Source organism: Pyrgilauda ruficollis, unplaced genomic scaffold (assembly GCF_017590135.1).
Source record: "Pyrgilauda ruficollis isolate IOZ18807 unplaced genomic scaffold, ASM1759013v1 scaffold21, whole genome shotgun sequence".
NCBI classification, from domain to species: domain Eukaryota; kingdom Metazoa; phylum Chordata; class Aves; order Passeriformes; family Passeridae; genus Pyrgilauda; species Pyrgilauda ruficollis.
The window spans coordinates 7,305,756-7,320,131 of NW_024520318.1; positions in this window are offsets into that span (position 1 = coordinate 7,305,756).

The following is a 14,376-nucleotide window of genomic DNA, read 5'->3' on the forward strand; positions in this document are numbered from 1 at the left end:
AAATGAAAAAATCCATCTCCTAATGAGAGGGTTAGCCTTTTTCTAACACATCCTTAATAATAGGGAAACAATCTTTAAGTGTTTTTAATTTAAATTGTTTTCATGTTTAATTCACTATTGCTAAATAATATTATTGTCTATGTATCTATTTAGCATTGAGGCATATGATATTTCAAAGCAATTTAACCAGTTTTGAAAGGAGAAAAGAGTCCTGTACCATGCCTGCATTCACTTTTTTAAATATTAGTTAAGACATGTACGCTGGACTGCCTTTTTCTCATCCTTCCAGCAGAAATGAAAAGTAAGTCTGGAACAAAAGATCAGTTCTGTGGTTTTTGCTTTGCACACCCAAACCTCCTGCTTTATTTTTGTGTCCATAGGGTCTGTGTGATCTCCTCCTGTGAGAGGCGACTCAGCAGCTCGGTCCCCTCTGCCATCTCAGCACTGCCAGTGGAGAAGCCCAGGAGGAGCAGAGCAGTGGTTGAGCAGCAATTTGAATATCCATATTTAACTCTTCAAACAACAGAAGATACTTCAGAACCATGTGTGAGACAAAATGCCATTAAAGTTTCAATCATTAAACCTCTGTTTAGCTGTACTCCAGAAATGAGCAGTTCATAACAAGCAGGGAATACTGATTGACAGTTTGCCATCAGGAGCCCTTAAGTAGGATTTTTCCAGCTATAATGCAGTGTACTCTTCACTGCTCCCTTTTGCAAGATGCTATTTCAAGTAGAGGAGCATGAGGAAAATTTACATAAAAGCTTTGTATGTAATATATGATTGCTCTGAAATTAAGAAGCATCAGTTTTCCCCTTCTTTTTTCAGAAATGAAGAGTGCACTTTGTTTTCTTGTTTACTTAGCGCACTCTGTGATCCCTTGATGTGTTTCAAGTGTTTTCTGTCAGCATCACGAGACCTTGCTTACCTGCTAAATTTTATGTGTGAAGTGATTAGTGTTCAAAGTGCCTGAAAAAACCAGCACTAACGATGTCTGACAACTTTTGGGGTTTTTTTTTTGCTTTTTCCTCTTAAATAATATTTCATGGTACATTAAATAGGTTATGCAGTCTCTTCTGAGAGACCAAAGCAAGGTATTGCTGCATACTTAATGTTTCACCAAGCAGATAGTTTTTAAAAAGAAAAAAACTAGAAGGCAGCATAGAATCCTTTCCCTGAGCCTTGTCTCAGCTTCTTCTCAATTCACTGAGAAATGGTAGCAATTTGGAGAAAGATACAGAAAGAAAAATAAATATTATTTCACAATAAACCTCTTAGTGTGTCACTTGTGATCACCAGCAGATACTAGAAATGCTTCTCGTTAAATCCACTGAGCATTATGTCTTCACAAGTTGAAATGTTTTCAGCCAGACTGTTTCCTCGATGTTCACATCGGATGTACCAGTTAGAGCCAGAGCAGCCCAAGAGAGAAGCTCTTTTAAAAAGCTCAATTAAAACTTTTACGTATTTGATTCTTGACAGACATCCCTACGAGGTAGGTTTTAACGTTTTTTTTTTTTTCAGTAAGAAGGATAAGCTTGGAGTGCCCAGTCACCGTGGTAACTGCCAGAAAAATTCTCCTGAAGTTTGAAGAGGTCAGCTAACGGGGTCAACAACTCTGGCCTCTCTCTGAGCTGGGCCTGGCAGGCTCCATCCTGCGGTTGGGGTGTTAACGCAGGCTGAGCCCTGGGAGGTGGACCATTCCAGCTCTGATATAAATTTTTTGAGTCAGTTCACGGCCTGGACTCTCCAGGTGGCCTCCAAAATCGATTGTGACCTTGTGACCCTGTCTAACGGAGGCATAGCATCCAACCTAAGTAAGGATTTAGCCAGGAACGACAGCTTTCCACTGAGTGTTATTGGGGACAGTACAAACAGTTTGGGAAGCAAGGAGGTAGGTATGAGGAGTAGAGGTCATTAAAAGCATATTAAAAAACAATTTTAAAAATCCTTTTTAGTTGGAAGTTTTTATTTGCAGTAACCATTCCTTAAATAAACCCTTCTGGCAACTATTTTTTCCTTCCGTTAATAGCATTGTATCAAGTGCTTCAATGCATTAATATACCAAAAATTGGCACTTTGCATATTCCAAACCAAACTAATATTTTATCTACCTCTGGATTTTGAACTTGTAAATGATGCTGGCTGACATGTGTTAAACTAGATGCCTGTGAAGTGGTTTTTTTTTTCCTTAATATCATACAAACAAGGAGACTGCTTATTAAAGTAGGCTATTTACTTTAGGTAGTAATTTCCCTAATATGTGCATACTTTTTAGATTCAAATGTCTCTTAATCCCTGTAATCTATTTTTAAACTGGGAAATTTGGTAACTTTAAGAATGGTGTGAAATGAAAGTGTGACAGTTTCAGAGTTTTCCTTTACTGGTTTGCAGTACAAGTAGAAAAGCTACAAAACTGATTATGTATTTTTATAGGAAAAAAATTGATCATGCTAAGATGGTATTCAGAGAGAACATGATATTTTTTCCTTTAAGATTTTAAGCAGCAAACTCTGTGGGGGAGGGAGGAGCTGTTGCAGAGTTCTGATTTTGTTATTGAATCTAGAAACTTGCCCTTCTGAGCAGGTGGATTTGCTCTTGTGTTTTATCCCCACTGCTACAGAACCTCGTGCATTGCTCACACGAGTAATTGGTAGTTGATGAGTAAGTGGAACTACACTGAGGAGCAAAGTCCAGTTTCCAGCTGGAAAGTGCTATTAGACTTTAAGTAACTTTAAAACTGCTCTGATGGAACAGCAAACTTTTCTGATGGAAGAAAATACTTTCTAAGACTGTTCCCAGTCTTAGAAAAATTGTGCAGTGAGACCCTTGCCCAAACATTTCTTGTGCTTGGCAGGGCCTGGCTCTGACATTTTTCTTCCCAGCCTCTTCCCAGTTGAGCAGTTTCCCCGAGGTTGGAGGAGCTGCACAGAGACAGGGCCATAAAATACAGTTCAGGAAGAGCATCTGAGTTGTGCTGAACATCATTGTACTGCTGAGAAGTCCCACAGGTTGCAACAGCAAGAATATATAACTTTTACTTGCTTACTCTGCAGAAATCCCCCCCAAATCCATGGATTTTTGGCCAAGGTCCTGACTCTTACAGGGTCATCATAATCTGCTCCAGTGGGAGCAGGTTTGAAGACCAGGAGTAAAAAATGGGTCTGAATTTTGCCATAAAATAATTTAAGGCCCACACCTGCACATTCAGATATCCATGGTGACACTATTTTACTCTACCCTGAATACTAATAATAGTTGGGTTTTGGTGGTCATTTTTAACAGACCTCTGCTGAAAAGAATTTATTCCCATTAGGAAGCATGTTGATTCAGGGCTTCTGTGATTAAGTTTGGGAAGATGAAACTTACAGCCCTTGGTGAGGATCACAATATTTGTTTGCTTTTCAGAAAACAAAAATTAAAAATAGGACTGTAAATAGCTGGATCGTGAATCTTCAATATTTTCAAAAGCATCTGTAATTTTTAGCATTTAAAAAAATATATACTTACATCTGCTTTGTATTTTCATCACTCAAGGACCAAGTTCTACTGACAGGGGATCACTTCTGAAAACAGATAGAACTATTCCACTGGAACTTTTGGACCAGAATTGCCCCAAATTTGCCTTAAAGCCTCCAGCTTGGATTGAGGAATTGTTGGCAGAGGCAGCAACAAGGGGATCTCAAGTGTTTTAAGTTGCTGCAAATCCTTTAGCATTGACTTGTGTAGATCCTATTGAATTTATAATCAGCTGCAAATCTACAAATGTTACTTGTAAGAGGTCCTGGTTTTGCATGTTTTGTACCCCTTCACATTGTTCAGTTCATGCACACCCATTTGGAGTGCCTAGAGGTGCCTATGTTGGCAGCAGCTGCAGTGGACAATTCTTCTTCCCCATCAGTGCAGTGAAGTGCTCACACAGCTTCATTTGACTTTTTGGAAAACTCCCTCAAGTGCAGACTCTTTGAGTTTCACCAGAGGGATGTATGTGAATGGGCTTTGTGCTGTGTCAGAGACAAACCAGTAGAACCACCAAAGCCTGTGGTGGTTCCCAGCCCCTGTCCTATGGACACTGATAACCCCTGAGGCCTTTGAAAGTTCACTGTGGCTAGTCTGTGGAATGGTATTAAATAGTAATGTTCATAGTCTTCAATTTAAATTTTTATTAGTAGAGTATGTGGCAGTCTGAAAGAGAGTCTGAGGTCTGAGGGTAATCTGCTACCTGAAAGCTCAGAGGATGTTTGCTGTACAGGAATATGTCCCAGGTCATAGGCCATGAGGTGTTGGCAGGTATTTTGTTAATGTTTTCAAATTAAATGTATACCCAGTTAAATGAATGTTTCTTTATTACTCATGCAAACAAACAAGACCACAAAATCCCCACTTCAAAATAAAACAAAGAAAATAAAAGTGATAAATGGATACTGAAGCCACAGCCTAGTTTGTGTTTGTTTGTGTCCAAAGCCAGGGCTCTGCAGAGACAGAGAAGCTCAGCTTGAGAGAGCAGCACGTTGCCATGGCCTGGATCAGGGCTGGTAAAGGTCTCTGGGTTCTGGAGGAAGCAGGGAGGGCAAATGAGCACTGGGATTTACAGGCGTGGTGGCTAAAGGTCCTAAACAAGTGCTGAGCTTCCGTCTGCTTTTACTTCTTCCTCACTGCCTTGAGAGTGTGTGGCTGGTGTCCAGAGGAAAAGTCAAAATAATTCTGATGCTTTTTCCTATTCTGGGTGGAATAATTCGGAGAAAGCACTTAAGGCAGCCTTTGTGGAAGGGTTACAATATAGGTTGATACTTTAGGAACTATAGGAAGTTCTTAATCCTTCCCTGCCTACGGGGCTGTCATTTATAGACCCGCTATTGTCTCATCTTTTATAAGGATGTTTCCTTACATTAAGGTTCCAAGAGCAACCAGACTTTGCCATTGTTCCCAGCTATTTCTGTTTGTGGCTTAATGCACATCTAGTATTCTGTTTATGCTTTCACTGCTCTCCTACGCAGCAGACTGTACCTACACACCAGCTTAGGTGACATCACTCTCAAAGCATTCATTTCGGTGTTTCTTTTTTTTTCTCCTGATTTGTCTGTGCATCTTGATTTTGCATTAGCCTAGTTTATTATAGATAACATGATAAAGTGCATGGAACTTTATGCATTTAGTTGACATTTCATCTTCATTTCTTGTTTGATAGACTTGCTTATAAAAAAAGGTTTTAGATATTTTTTAATAATAAAAAACCCCTCTTACTACTTAAGAAGAATGAATTCAGTCATGAGCAGAAAAAATTGAAGCATTGATAATTTTGAATGTATAAAATTTAGCTTGATGTTAATGGTGGTTTAATTACTGGATTTTTTTTTTATTATGGCTATTCATAAAGACATCCATTGTTTTCTGCTTTGATTTATGTCCAGACTAGCCCCCTTTAGAACCTCATTTCTGGCAATCTCAGCAATACGTGAGGGCCTGGCAGCTTGTGCAGACATTGCCATCTTCCCTCACTGCTCCTTCTCCTGAGCTGTTCCACCAGCTCCACAGTCTGCCGTTCCTCAGGAGCCCTTAATGATGCCTTTCCTCCATCATCTGCTCCATGGCCCTTCCAGAACCAGGTGTTTTTGTCAAAATTTTCAAACCAATTTAGAAACAGATACTGAAATAAACGCAACAGGTAATGTGATGGGGAGACATGGTGTCACTGCCTTCCTGTCCTGCATGGGAAGGAAGATTACAGAACTTCTCTAGAGCTCAGCTCTATGGCCATGCAATGAGAATGATACAAACAACACCTTTGCAAAGTGCTTATATATCTGAAAAAATTGATGCAAATTAAAAGCTCCCTAGGTGTTGTCAAACCTAACTCTACCCAGCACTTCACTGCCCTCTCAGCTCCTCAAGATTTGACAATAAACCTTTCGGAGTTTTTGCATCACGCCTTGCAAAATGTGACATTTGGGCTTTTAAACTACCCTTGTGTTATAACATACACAGCAGAACTAATATATCCTTTTTCCACATGCATCCTCACTTTGCTGAAAAAAATCCTGACGCTGAACAAACTGCAAACAGCCTGATGATGCTGGGTGAGGAGTGCCCAGCAACCTCTGTGCTCAAGGCACAGCTTTATCCCGGCCTTCAGTGGGACAGTGCACATGGAAATGTGGGATCTATTCCTTCCCAAGCCCCAGTGATGCCTTGCTTTGCAGTTCCTCTCGCTGGTGAGTCGCTCTTGTAATTTCCAGTTATGTAACCCATCTCATTTTGTGAATATGTGAATTTAACAGCTGTCAGTGTCAGCAGTGCCTGGGAGGGGTGTGTGTCTTTTTTTTTTTTTTTTTTTTTTTTTTTTTTTTTTTTTGGCAAGCTGGCATTACTCATCAGTCTCATGGTAGTTTTGTTTGAAAAATGCTTGTGCTAGAAAAAGTGGATTTATCAGCTCAGCACTGTATGGTGCTAGCATGCAGCTCAACAAAAGACAAGTGCTCATTTCAGTAACGCTTGCAGCATTTCATGGGGCCCCCAAATAGGCTGAACAAGGCTTCTCTGGCAACAAACCCCAAGTACAGTGGGAAACTATTAAAGTGGCAGTGTCACTGCTTGGAAAAGGGATTTGGTTTTCTTCCACCTTTTATTGCTGCGGGGTTTTTTTTTGTTTGTTTGTTTTTTTTTTAATTAAAGACTATGAACTGCATTAGGAATTTTCCTGAATATTGGAGAAAAAAAGAAGCCTTACTGAAAATTTGTGCTCCTAGGAGTGATTTTTTTTTTCTCATGGTTTCCTGGAAGGTAGATCAAACTGTCAGTCTGCCCTTCCCAAAGTGGATCTGTTTTATGAGGAAAAATAAGATACTTGCAGCTTTTTCAAGTAATACTACAAAGTCAGTGGTGCTGCAGCCTTTCAGGAAGAACTCATTCTCTGTTCAAATCAGTTTATTTTCAGAATGATTTGCTGCACTTACACTTTCTTTTGTAGCTGCTCTTCTAGAATGCAAATACAACCTGGAGAGTTTTCTGTATTTAACTGAATGTGTCAGGTGGTTGAAATGTTTTAAACCCAGCATTACATACTGCAAATGTGTCAAACCTTTGTTCACATTTATTTAAAACAAATGTATTTTTCAGTATTTATTTATTTATTCTCTCAGTTTACACTTCACACAGATGGTAAAGATAAACCAGTGGGTTTAATTTTTGCTGAAAAATTGTCTTTTACATTTTTAGATTCTCACATCCTGGCAAGATGCTACAAACCCCACGTGACAAAGATCAGAGGGAATTGTTTGAAGAAACCTCTGTCATTAGCTGTGCTGTAAGTTTTATAAAAGGTTCAATTTTATAAAATGCAAATTCTGGACTAATTGTTCCTCTGCAAGCCTTAATGGTCTCTGAGCTGCATAGTTAATCTACTGCCTGCCTCTACTCACACAGCCAACAGAATTTAGAGCTGGGTAAAACACGCCTTCACACATCAGTTACATCTATTTTAACTTTTCTTTTGACAAGTTCTACTGATTGTTTACTGTAGCTTGCATCCAGACAAATGGATTTGGACTTGCACACTCCTAAAGCTGCACAACAGACAAGCACACCCCCCTGGGGACACCCACCCACAAAAACGTTTCTGTGGGTTCACCTCCCATGCGTGCGTGAGCTCCAGATGCTGCCATGGCTGGGGGAAGGAATGGGTGGATGGGATTCCTGAGTCATCTTCTGTTCCCCCTTGGAGAGAGGTGGCTGCAGGGAACTGTCTGCTCTCTGCAGGGACAGAGGGCTGTGGTTATCACCTCCTCAGAGCTGCAGAGGCCAGAAACATGAATGCACTGCAGCATTGTTGCGCCTGCACACACACCATGCACCCCTGCAGTGTCTTGCAGCCACCTCTGGACACCAGGAGCTCACTGTGATCAGCCCTCTGGCTTTCCAACACAGTGAGGACAGCACTGAGGCAGCAGGTCAGATATTGTATTCAGCTTGGTACTCAGAAAACCAGGAACTTGCTGCAGTGTTTCTGTGGTGTGGGCAAATCAGAGATCCTGGGTCTTTAGTCAGACCAGGCACAGGTCAGGGACTGAAATATTTGTCCCACACCTACCGCAGCAAAGTTGTGGTTGTTGACTTGAGTGACAGGGGAGTAGAGGACTGGGATGTCTCAGCCCAAAGTCCCTTAAGCCTTGGCTTCATGGGTGAGATCTTGAACACAGCCAGAGCCAACGACATTAAAGGCTTTATAAAAGCAACAGTGCCAGTTTAAAATCAACCTCCCACATTACCAGCAGCCCCAGCAGGTGTAACGTGATCCAGGTAGCCCAAGCCAGTGAGTAAACAAACTGCTGCTTTTTGAATGAGCTGCACCAGAGAAATGCTTCTAACTGGGAATTGCAGTGGCTAATTGCACCAAGTGAGCTGTGCAAATGAACAGGCTCCTATGATTAATTCGGTGAAAATGAGTGGGCTCCTATGATTCTAACTCTTATTCTACACAAGTTTTTCCCTCTACACCAAAATTAAATAGGGAAAAAGTTGCAGAGAAAAATTTCCCTGATAAGGCTGGAAAGTTTAGTGGTATTGGGCCTGATCTAGCTGCTTGAACTTCAGTGGGGTCTGTTGCTGGGTTTCCTTAAGCTAGAGAAAACAATCCTGCTGCTTCCAAACTGCCAAGTCAGTCAGAGGAATTTAATATTGTCCCTAAAGAAGCTGCTTTGCTGCTCTTCTGTTGGGTTCCCAGTTCCATTTCCACTAAGCAGTGTTAACTTAGGGACTTTATACTTGGCTATAACATTGTCCATTTTTTTCTCCTTCACCTCCAGCTCTTAAACCTTCATAGAGCCTTGCTGTGTAGACCAGCTGAACAGAGGCTGAATGCACCATTTTAGATCCTCTTGGTGTTACTGCCTGGCTCCCTAACTGGAGAAGTGCATAAAAGCAAAGAAGGTGGATGTGTCCAAGTAGAGCCTGGACCCTGACAAGTCCCATGGGCTTGGCAGACTTTAAGACTTGCTGTGGAGTCCTTGGAATGTGCAAAGTGAGGGTACACCACACTGAGGACCCAGCAGCCCAGCTCTGCTCCAGCGTTTCTGCCTCCCAGTCTGGGTCCCATCCTGCCCCAGAGAGCCTCTCCCCCCTCCCCTGCCCACGCTCCACTTATTCATGAGTTATGATAACATATAAGCAGCTTAGAGAATTCTTATCAGAATGAGTTGAACACAATGCAGCATTTAACTCTTAATGACAGCCACCTCTGACTGTGAGTGACACGTTATAAATTATGTTTGAACTGGATTTTTTTTTCCTTCAGAGGCAGATATTCCCTCTGCCACCCAGTCAGCCCTGTAACGTTGCACTTGTGGCCTTAATCCCACTTGGATGTGTGCCCTGCTGCCTCCACTTTCCGTCACTTGGGTACTTTAGTATTCTTGAACAAGTGAACAATCTTTGTTTCTGTACCTTATTAGGCCAAAGACCATAGCAGCGAGTGATGGCATCAGCAGGCCCTGCAGGCAGGATTCTCTGCAGACACAGCCAACCTCCAACAAACCCCTTTTTATCCTCCTGTTTCTAGGAAGAATTATGATGGTGGTGCCCTGCTGTTGATCAGTCAAATCTGTGGTAGGCCTAGAGATAAGTCCTGTAAGTGTGGTGTACTGTAAAACAGCGGCTCCCATTCATTAGTAGCTTCTGTGTAATAAACCACCCAAAGGAGGGGGGTGGGGAGGGAGAGGGACGAGCAGCTGCAGTGTTCAGGAACAAACAACACAACTCATTCTTGGGAGCCAAAACTTTCTAATTTGCTGCTGGGCTGCTGGGAGCACTCAAATTCTTTCTGATAATATGCTCGTGCCCTCGGTGTCTCTCCTGGAGTTTCCCAAGTCCTGCTCTCTCGAGGTCCCTGAGTCTGGGATAGTTTCACTTTGAACCCAAAACACAGGGGGGAGCAGAGTGGGAAGGAGGGGAACACATCAGTGTTTGCAGACTCAGGCATAAGAAAGCCGTGGACTCCCAATCATTCTGCTGGGAATGGCTGGTGCATGGATCTGCTTGTGCAGTGGGTAAACAAAGCATCACATGGGCTGCAGAGCAAGCAGAAGGCAGGGGGCAAACCCAGGGCTATCAGGGCATGCACGAGGACAGAGTGCCTCAGATGTGTTACTGACTTAGAGCCTACTGGAATATTTAGGAACCTCTATCTCTCAAGAGGTAAAAACTTCAAACAAACCTCAAATGAGTAATAGCTGAAAAATTATTTGGCTTAATCTGTTCTAGCTTTTTTTTTTTTTTTTTTTTTTTTTTTTTTTTTTTTTTTTCCCCACAAATTCTGGTAAAGCTTGTAGGCAGGTAAATTTAAGTGGAGTCTGCTAAATATAATGTAAGATGTTGCATGTGTTGAGACATCACTAGTTCCTAATATTTGCATAGCTGTGAATACATTGGTGCTTTTGGATCTCAGCCTTGGACCTTCCAACTGCCTGTGGAACATTTCAGACCAGGATGTGAAATTATTGAGTGTTGCACAACTGCTCTCATAGACCAGGGCTTTGTGCTGATGTTTTATTATCGCAGGAAAATGAAATTATTTTCAGATAGCTGCTGCTCTGGAGGAGTGCTGTACCCTCGCAGGAGATGACAGTGACTGCTTTTTCCACGGATGTACCAGGCTGTGATGGTGCCTGGGCTGTCTCCTAACATTTCTATAGACAAGGGCTACTTTAATGGCAAATTCAGGCTTGGGCCAAAATGCAAGCACTCTTTATGTAGACAAGACAAAATTGCAGATTTGAGGTTTTCCACTCTCCTGGAGAAGATCCATCTCCCTCCTCTCTGGGAGGAGCTGTGCTGTGAGTTTTAAGCTCTGAAATGAGAGGGGCTTCTGCCAGACTGCTGCTTGGTGAAGTTACCCAGTGGGATGAGATGAAAACACCCTGAAGAGCATCCACAAAACACTGTTCATTAAACCTGGGCACAAAATAGGTTTTTTTATCTTCTTAAAGCTCAGGTAGTACAGCTTAGGTAGCTCTTATTGTGGCATTTTGGCATTTTGAACAAAGTCAAAATAACTTGACATTTTGGTTTTCCTTCCCCAGGTTTAGGTAGGTAGGTAAGTTGATAGTGTTGTAACCAAAATTGGCTGCTCACTGGCCATTCCCAGCATAGAGCCTGACTTCTCTCTGCTGTTTCCAGGATTTTCAACTAGAATTGCAACAAGGAGCATTTTATGGGAATCTCTCCATGACTTTTCAAAGAAAATTGCAAAGGTAACACCTCTGGTAATTGCTGTACTGTGTAAGTAGATGAGAGAACCATCAATTGGAAAACTCCAGCACTGGTCAGTCAGCCCTGCTCCCTGACAGCACACAGCAGGTACCTACCTGTGGTCCTGTTGTCAGCAGGTTTGAAGTTATAGATGAGACCAGCAAATTGAGTGAATGTTCTGGGTAGCTGTGAAATCGGGGGGGGGGGGAATGGAGGGTTGGGGTTTTTTTTTAGGGTTTGAGCCCCATCTCCAGCACAAGCAAAGCCATGTAATCCTTTCTTTTGCAATTAGAGCTGAAAAATAGCCCCAGGCCAGAGCACTTGCACAAGGAGCAATTAGACAAGCTAGACACTGGGAAAAGCTAAAAATAGTAAATAATCTGCCTCCACAAAAATACCTTGAATCATTAGAAAAGGACATTTTATGAATTTCCTGGGAATCATTTAGTACTTTAATACGCTCACAGTGTTCTGCCTGGAGGGGCTATATTCCAGCTGCTGTTTGGCAGAGGTAAACATGAGTAATATGACTCTCTTCTTACACTTGAGGCATTGAAAAAACCTGAGTAAGTCCTGAGATTTTCATACCTAGCCAGTTGAAATTGGGGTAATGAGTGGATTCATATTGAACTGAGAAAAAATATGCCCTACTGCTCTTTTAAGAGAAAACGTCTATGAGTTTGGGGGTAAAAATGACTTATTTTTGGTTATTTAATGGCTCAGTCCAGTCTCCTTTGAAAAATAATGTATGAATCTATGATATTCATCCATTAGCTGAATCCAAACTATTATAAAAACTCTCCTTTTAGAAAGTATATTATTTGAAAAAAAAGGATGACAGCTGCTGACTTATTTTGCAGCACTCCTGAGCTGGATGAAATGTATAAACAAAAAAACCTAACCACAGCTGAGTATTTTTAGTCTTTTGTGGGGACTACATATGATGCTATTTAACTAAGAATGCCTCAAAAAGGATGATTTGACTGTTTCTGGTTAAGCTTCTGATGCAGGCTTTAAAAATGCAACAAAACTCAGACCTGAGGTTTGCAGGCAACAAACCAGAATTAGCTGTTTGCTAATACATGTGAGAAAGGGGCTGCAGGTTGTTACAACATTTTGGGGTTTTTTTTTTGCTGGTTAACTTGTGTAATACTGTTTGAAAAATGTTGTGAGCATTAAATCACATTCTGTTTTCTTTATTTACAGGAGATAATTCAGGAGGAAAAAAGCCATAAAATGAAACAATAAATTGTGAGCATCTGTGTGCACACCCCTGTGTGTCCTGGAACCACTGCTGGCACACTGGCTCCCAGGAGGAGTTTCAGTGATGGGTCACATCATAACTTTCAGTTCCTGTCCCTCTGCTTCTGCGTGAGGTCTGATGTTTATTCCCAGAGCCGCTGGTCCCCATCCCAGCACCCCAGCAGGCTCATGGCAGGGATGTGACGCTGGAATTGCAGGAGTTCTTTCCCCACCGCTGACTTGGATTTTGGCGGCCAAGGGGCTGCGTGGGGCCGGCCGGGGTCCCGGAGCTCTGCGGAGCTGGACCCCGAGGGGCTCTGCAGGGGTTAACCCCTTCTGTGCTGTGCGGAGCTGGACCCCGAGGGGCTCTGCAGGGGTTAACCCCTTCTGTGCTGTGCATCCACGCAGGGCGGGGTGGCTCAGCCAGCTCTGCCAGGGGGTGGCTGCGGCTGGGGAGGGCAGCTCCGGGTGCTGGAACTGCCGAGATCCAGCCCATCCCCCGGCCTGTGTGAAACTGCACAAAGCCTCTCCTAAACGTGAATTTAAAACGCCTTCAAATTGACAGCCTCCTTTTAAATAAAAACATTTATGTTAAGCAAAAGGCATGTTTGCCTCTACAAATAAATGGAATTATGGTTCTAAGACCTGACTTAATCCTGAAGTTCTTAGACTGCACAGTAAGTAGAAAAGAAAGAGGATTGTTTGGAGGAGCAGGGGTTAGCAGGATCAGGCTCCATCTTACATCTTCCTGCTCATTTTCCTTCTGGCATTTAATATACCTTTCTCAGAACTACCACTGGCTGTTTATAACAAAGCCAAAGTAACTTCATGTCTATTACCTAATTGAAAATAACGAGGGACGGTACACAGTGTGCCCATCCAGCTTTCCTGCTGGAAAAAATTGAGGATTGCTAAACAAACAAAAAATGCTCTTCCTCCAAATGTATTCTTATGCTAAAGTCATGTCCTTTTGAAATTAATTTCAGGGCTTCTCTCAAATGTGTTGTAATTCTTTGTTCTTTTTCTACACTGTTTTTTTAAATAAAAATGTATTTAAAAATCTGCATGGAGGTTTCAAAGAGTCTGAGAGAAGATATTTACAGAGTAATAATGCCATTTGTTATATTTCTGAAAATGGAATTTCTAATCAGACAATATTAAAATACTTTTGTATTATTTTTTGTGTGGTTTCCTGACATTTTCATATTTCCAGCTCTGATTTGGTACCCGTGTAGCCAGGCAAATTAGGAAAGCAGGATCATAAGTTTTATTGTTACTCCATCCAAGTCAATCTGTTACATAACCCCACCTATGGTCTCGGTACTGTCTGAATTCAGTGATTTGGTTTTTTGTTTTTTTTTTTCTGCTGAAGCCCTGAAGTACCTGTATTCCAAGTTGGGAGGTTTCATATTCAGGACAATAAAAGCTGAAAGAAACCTGGGCAAGAAGAGAGATTTGTTTAGTAGACGCATTCAAATGAGTTTCTGCCAAAGACTAAATGAAGACTGAATGAAATCTATTGTGACAAACTTTCCTGTGTGGACTGCAGAAAAACATCTACACAGAACTGGACGTGCAACTCCCTGTCCCCTTGTCCCTCCCAGCACCTTCCTGTGGTTCCCTCTGTCCCACAGACAAGGAATGGCTTTCTGCCAGCTGAGCAGGGACCTGGCTGGGGCTGCCACCTGCTGCAGGCCCATGGAGACCCCAGGACACCTCCAGGGCTGCTGGGGCTGACCCAGCTGGTGAGACCCCTCATTGCCATGGAGATTGGGTGGGCAGTGCTGCTCTGCAGAGCCCACATCCTGCCTGATCCTTCCTGCCCGCTCGCCTAGGGTGGGCTTGGGTACACATCACTTGTTTGAAACAAATTTATTGGCTGTGGTGCATGGT